Genomic DNA, 6,458 nt, shown 5'->3' on the forward strand with positions numbered 1-6,458 from the left:
CATTCAAACAAAACTTCTCTAATAATAATAATAATAAAATCATTGAAAACATATTACATTTAAACAATACTATTTTTAAACAACACAGTCATATACAACCATACAATTCATTATCGTAGAGTTAACCCTTGACTATCGCTATATAAATACTGTATATCTATCATATGTATTGTATGAGGAAAATACTTAAAGTACATAAAACTTAATGAGAGATTTTATATTGTACTATATATATGGCTTTAATAGAGATTATATTGAGATCGAGAGTCATACATAGTGATAGTATTGATGATAATAGTGCTATCATTGACTAACTGGGATATATAATATATATATAGATTTTGGGTTTCATTTTGAATACAGCGATAAATATATCAATCAAATCATCCACACGTTTGTGGGTTTGTTTTGCATCCATTCATATCATAAATTTATTATTATGCAGATGTTTGCCAATGACAACCTAGTCCTCCAGCATAACGGTGCAGTTTTGACTAAAAGTTATCGTTAATGATAGATATAATATTTGTGGGTTTTTATGAATCACATACAGGCGTTAACCGTTTGAAACAGTGCACCACTTGACGACAAATATGATTATTTCGTATTCAGCTATAAATACAGTGATATATATATATATAACTTACACGATATTATTGTATAGTTTATCATCAAATTCATTAAATGTCATTCAAAGAGAGGGGCAATAAAAACCTCAAAATGTGTTAGTGATGGACATCAATGTCCACATATAACACACATAAGTCATTGTTGTATTGTATTGTATTGACTCTATTCATAGGAAATACACAGAACGGGTAAACAAACGTATGGGAAGTTGGGGTTAGTAATGATGTCCACTATTAGAGAGTAAGTGAATCAGTTGGAAGAGAGAGAGAGAGAGAGAGAGAGAGAGAGAGAGAGAGAGAGAGAGAGAGAGAGAGAGAGCTAAGACCACCAAATAATTGAAATGTTATAATTGATATATTAACCATGATCATTTTTACATATTTGGGTATAGGGGTTGGTATGACTCACGATTGTGCCATTAAATATGATATCATTGATAATGATCTAAAAAAAACAAGAATAGGTCACTTATTTTATACACAGTATATATTAAATTAAAACAATATAATTGATTAATAATTGAAAATTAGATATTAAAAAGATTATTGAAAAATTATAAATACTATTATTTATTAAGTTTTTACCATAATGTATTATAACGTATACTGTACAATGTACATAGCTATGTATTTAAAATCTAAATGTTGACAAATATACACTATATTTTGCATGTACTATATTGTACACTGAATTAGGTTATTTCGAGTTTGAATTTTTTAAAAATATTATACATTAATATTTTATAATAACAATATTTATACAGTAGTAAAAAATATTAGATAAAAAACGACTACTAAGTGTTTTATTTGATAATAAACAATACAATATGTCTTATAATATACAATTTTGTATGTTTTATAATAGGTGTGATAAATAAATAGCAAACATATTATAATAAAAATCAATATTAATTTTATTTCACATTAAGACAAAAATAATAATAAAACTTTATTATTATAAATAATAATAATTTTTTATTTTGATATTTTGACACAAATTAAAGTACAGAAATATTAAATAATGAAAGGTTAGTAAAATCATTTGGTAATTTCATTTTATTTTTTCATTTTCATATATATATATATATATATATATATATATATATATATATATATATTAATGTCTAACGAATAAAAAATTGTTATTAAATACATATTAGTCTTTATTTGTCATTATTAGAGTTGCAAAATATTTGCATCAAAAACACAAATCAGTAAAACTTAATGCAATAATAATAACACGATTTGTAGTATTTATGCAAATCAAAGGTACATTTCGAGCTCCGGTATTGTTCAGGTATTATTTAGTATACCAATGCATACATTAATATCATTAAATTTATACAACCAAATTATTTCCCATTAGAGAGAGAGAGAGAGAGAGAGAGAGAGAGAGAGAGAGAGAGAGAGTTTTGCACGTTTTTTTGAGATGATATTTAATTAAAATTGTATTGCAATTGAAATAAATCTAACAGTATTTGAATATATATTATATATATTAGACATTAACTATAATTTTTACATTTTTTTTGTATAACCACTAGAGAAATGAGAACCACTACGCTATCAAACTTGTATAAAATCTATATGTCTAGTGATGTTCGATTGCAAAATGCGAAATTTCATTGAGAAATTGTAATTGTAACATAGCGCCATCTATAATTTTTTAAAAATTAACAAGGTTAAAATGGTAAAACAATATTTATTACAACATAAATTATTTATAAATTAAAAAAAATTATTTTAACAATAAATGTTACCATCTAAAAAATAAGTAAAAAGTATTAATCTATAATAAAACAATTTTTAGTATTCTTAAAGTTAATTTTTTATGTAATCCCTGATGCGCCCAATTTCACGCAATTTTCCGCAATTGCGGCAAACAAATACTGAATTGGAAAAATTGCAAACACTAACAAAACTAACAAAACTAACAACACTAACAACACTAACAAAACTAACAACACTATATACTGTATGTCCCATAACAACACCCAAAAGGTTTTTGTATGATTTATACTTAGGTTAACATTTACTATTAAAATAGTTAACATATAATTTAAATTTTGAATAAAATAATGCAAACTTACCTCAATATACTGTAATTCATTCTGCAATGAATTAAAGTAAACTGAATATTGAAATAATTAAAAAATAAAATTAGATATTACTGTAAATATATACTAAATTATAAATAAATAGTTTAATTTCAATTTCAATTTATATTTTATTAGATTTTATAAAACTAAAATAAAAAAAACTAAATTATTTTAATATTATTAGACTAAATAAATAAAGATTTTAATAACAAAATTAAAAATCAATAATAAACATAAAACGTTTGTTTTGTAAAAATTTAACAATAAAAAAGTTAAAAAAATTATTTTCTGTAACTAAAAAATTATTTTATAATAAAGCAATAATAATAATTAGTATATTAAACACATGTTACTCATAATATTACTGTTTGTAATTGTTATGCAAAGTTTGAACCAATAGACTATATTTTAAAAACACAATTTTTTTGTAATCTCATAAACAATTGTTACTTTTATAAGAGTATAAGTGTATACCATATGTATATAATTTTGTATAGAAATTATCAGTAAAATTGATGTTATCAATACTGGAAACTATATAAAATTGTATATCATTTATATGAAATTTCGATAGATTTAGTAGTAATTGTGTCTATAATTATACATATATTTATTTTTACAGACTTTTATGTTTAAAATGCAAGTACTAGATATATATATACCAATGCGGGCATAATTTTCAATGCTATTCAACTGAGTAGTTAAGGTGTGTTACAAAATTGTGAGCACTTATTTAAAGACTATAATCGCTGTTAGCTATGTTTGTAGCAATGATCTTAAAAAAACCAAATTATTATCCGACTTTCTCTGTCATTACCATCAATAGTAAACACATGTAGTCATACAAAAAAGTAACAAAACCGGAATAAACAGTCATTTTCTCTCAAATTCTTTATTATATTTACTTTTAAAGTATTTTACAAACATTTACTACTAATATAGAGTATAATAATAAAAAATATAATTACAAAAAATTGGTATTTAAAGAGTAATGTTTTATTTTAATTGCAATGTTTTGTTTATAAATAGTTATTTTTATATATTTAAATTAATGAATTTTGATTTTATATCAAATAAAGTTACTACAGTAAAATCTATACGATTATTGTTGTATTTATAATCTATATAATATACTAAATTTAGAAAATAATTTTAGTGACATAAACTAAATCTAATAAATTTTTTTTAAAGAAATCATTAACCGTTAAGATTACAAAATATGAATCAAATGATAGTAGAGATAGTTTTCAAATATATATCTCTTTCTTTATATATCTATCTGTTTGTCTGTCTGTCTATCTTTGAGTGATTTTGAGAGGCAATCATTTGTTATATTATTAAATCATATGAAATGTCATTCGCATGATTGACCCACACATGGGTTTGGCTACAGAAACTTGTGACAACACAATGCCATTTAAGATAATAATACTTTAATAATAATAATAATAATAATAAAGTATTATTAATAAAGGGAAAAACTGAGAAATTTATTTCAACATTTTTATAAAAATAGCGACAAAATCTAAAGATTTAATGGATAAATATAAATAAGGAGTCATATAATAATAATAATAATAATAATAATAAATGTATAAATGAACTAAAAGATCATTTGCAGTACTCGTGAATGGGATATAACTTATATGGTATGTATAGACTGGTTGTCAACTCAACATTGGTTTATTTATTAAGGAAAGAGTGAATATACAGTGTATACAGTATACTATAAGTTATATAACAAATGTTTTGTCATAATCTCAACATTAGTAAAGTTAATGATATAACCACCAAACATTAGGCATTGAGCTCCGGGACGCACACATATATTAGCACCAGTACTATGGCACTGAAACTCATCCCCTTGAAGAACACTATGCCGCTGAGCTCTCGACAACTAAGCGCTTATATGTATATCTTATTGTTATTAAATGACATCTAATACCGTTTTATAGCATAACATTCCTTACTATTGATAACAATACTATACTCTGACACTAAGCATTTTTGGTGGGTTATGTTATTTTTCAAGAAAATCAATTTTTCAAAGGAAATACTAAAAAATAAAGTAAAATTATAGCGAAACTGTAGCTAAACTCACTCCTATTGTGTGTGTGTTTAGCAATAATGTAAACTTAAATCAGTCTAAAATAAAAACTAACGATTATTTTGTAAGCATTTTATGAATGAGTTTTTGTATAAAATAGTCATCGCGTACTTCATTGCATAATATTTCCGATTTCCGGGATTTTACTCATAAAACTGTTTAATGTATAGCCGTTTACCAGGACTTGACATGAATTAAGTTTTTCTCTGTTTTCTCTCTCTCTCACACACATACACACACACACACACACACACACATATATATATATATATATATATATACATACACACGCATTCACTCACTCACTGATTCACTATGAAACTGGTCTTCGGCATCATATTTAATAACAATGTTATCGTTTCCTATCGCAGGAAAAAGAAATACTATTTTTGGTGCCCGTATTGAATGCATTATGAAATACAACGAAACATTAAAAATATGATTAGTTATGGAATAAGTGAGAGAAGTAGAGTCAAGTATTGAACAAACACTGGGATATGAGATCATCGATACTCACATACAAGCCTTTTGTGTCCATTTGGCTGATGCTGTCTCCCATAGATCCTAATGTGTCACTCATTTCACTTACAGTGTTGTGTGACTTATTATACAGTATATGCTGTATATTATCGATCAAACTTTATTTTGTGACCCAACAGAAAATCTGGAGCATAACTAAACTTACTATCCATTTGTCTTATTGATGCTATTAGTCTCAGATAATGGGATTATTACAAAACAAAAGAGACACGTATTATGGAGTCATTTATCTTAATTATAATCTATAGTTAAGCTGTGTATGTATTTGATTACTTTTAAACGGTAATCGATTTATTTCAAATATTATGGCACCCGTAGCTCTCATTAGCAATTTTTTTCTATTTACAAACCAATGATGCCATAAGTGTCTCTATGTTTAGAAAGTGTGTAGAATGAGGAAGAAATTGTAAATAAATAAAAGTATAAAAACTAATATTTTCTTTTTTCTATCACTCACTCACTCACTCACTCACTTACTCTCTCTCTCTCTCTCTCTCTCTCTCTCTCTCTCTCTCTCTCTCTCTCTCTCTCTCTCTCTCTCTCTCTTGGATTCAATTTCTGGATTGCATTTAATGTTTGCTTATCTATTTACAAAAGATCTAAAAAAAATCACAACAAAGTTTTGCTATTTGTGTTATAGAAGTAGTAGTAGTGTTAGTGAGAGAAATGAATAAAAAAGATGAGAAAAATAATAATGTAAAGAGGGATCAGAAAGAGAGAAAGAAAGAGAGAGAGAGAGAAGCATAGATGAACCATCACAACAGCTTTATAATAGTTGATAGACTATAGCTTTTATTTGAAGAAAGAATAGAGAGATGGGCTGAATCCATGTATCATCTCATTTGCATGTAATCATACTTCGGGCCATAGGCTCTATCACACACATACACACACTTTCTCTCTCTCTCTCTCTCTCTCTCTCTCTCTCTCTCTCTCTCTCTCTCTCTCTCTCTCTCTCACTCTCTCTCTCTCTCTCTCTCTCTCTCTCTCTCTTTCTCTCTGATTTTAATCAAAGCCTTTAGTAGTGTTGATTTGATTGCTAAGGGACCGGCAAATACACAGAAATGCTTTTTTATATCAAAC

Source organism: Oppia nitens, unplaced genomic scaffold (assembly GCF_028296485.1).
Source record: "Oppia nitens isolate AA-2021 unplaced genomic scaffold, nextdenovo-longstitch-racon4-pilon3 scaffold5_pilon_pilon_pilon, whole genome shotgun sequence".
NCBI classification, from domain to species: Eukaryota; Metazoa; Arthropoda; class Arachnida; order Sarcoptiformes; family Oppiidae; genus Oppia; species Oppia nitens.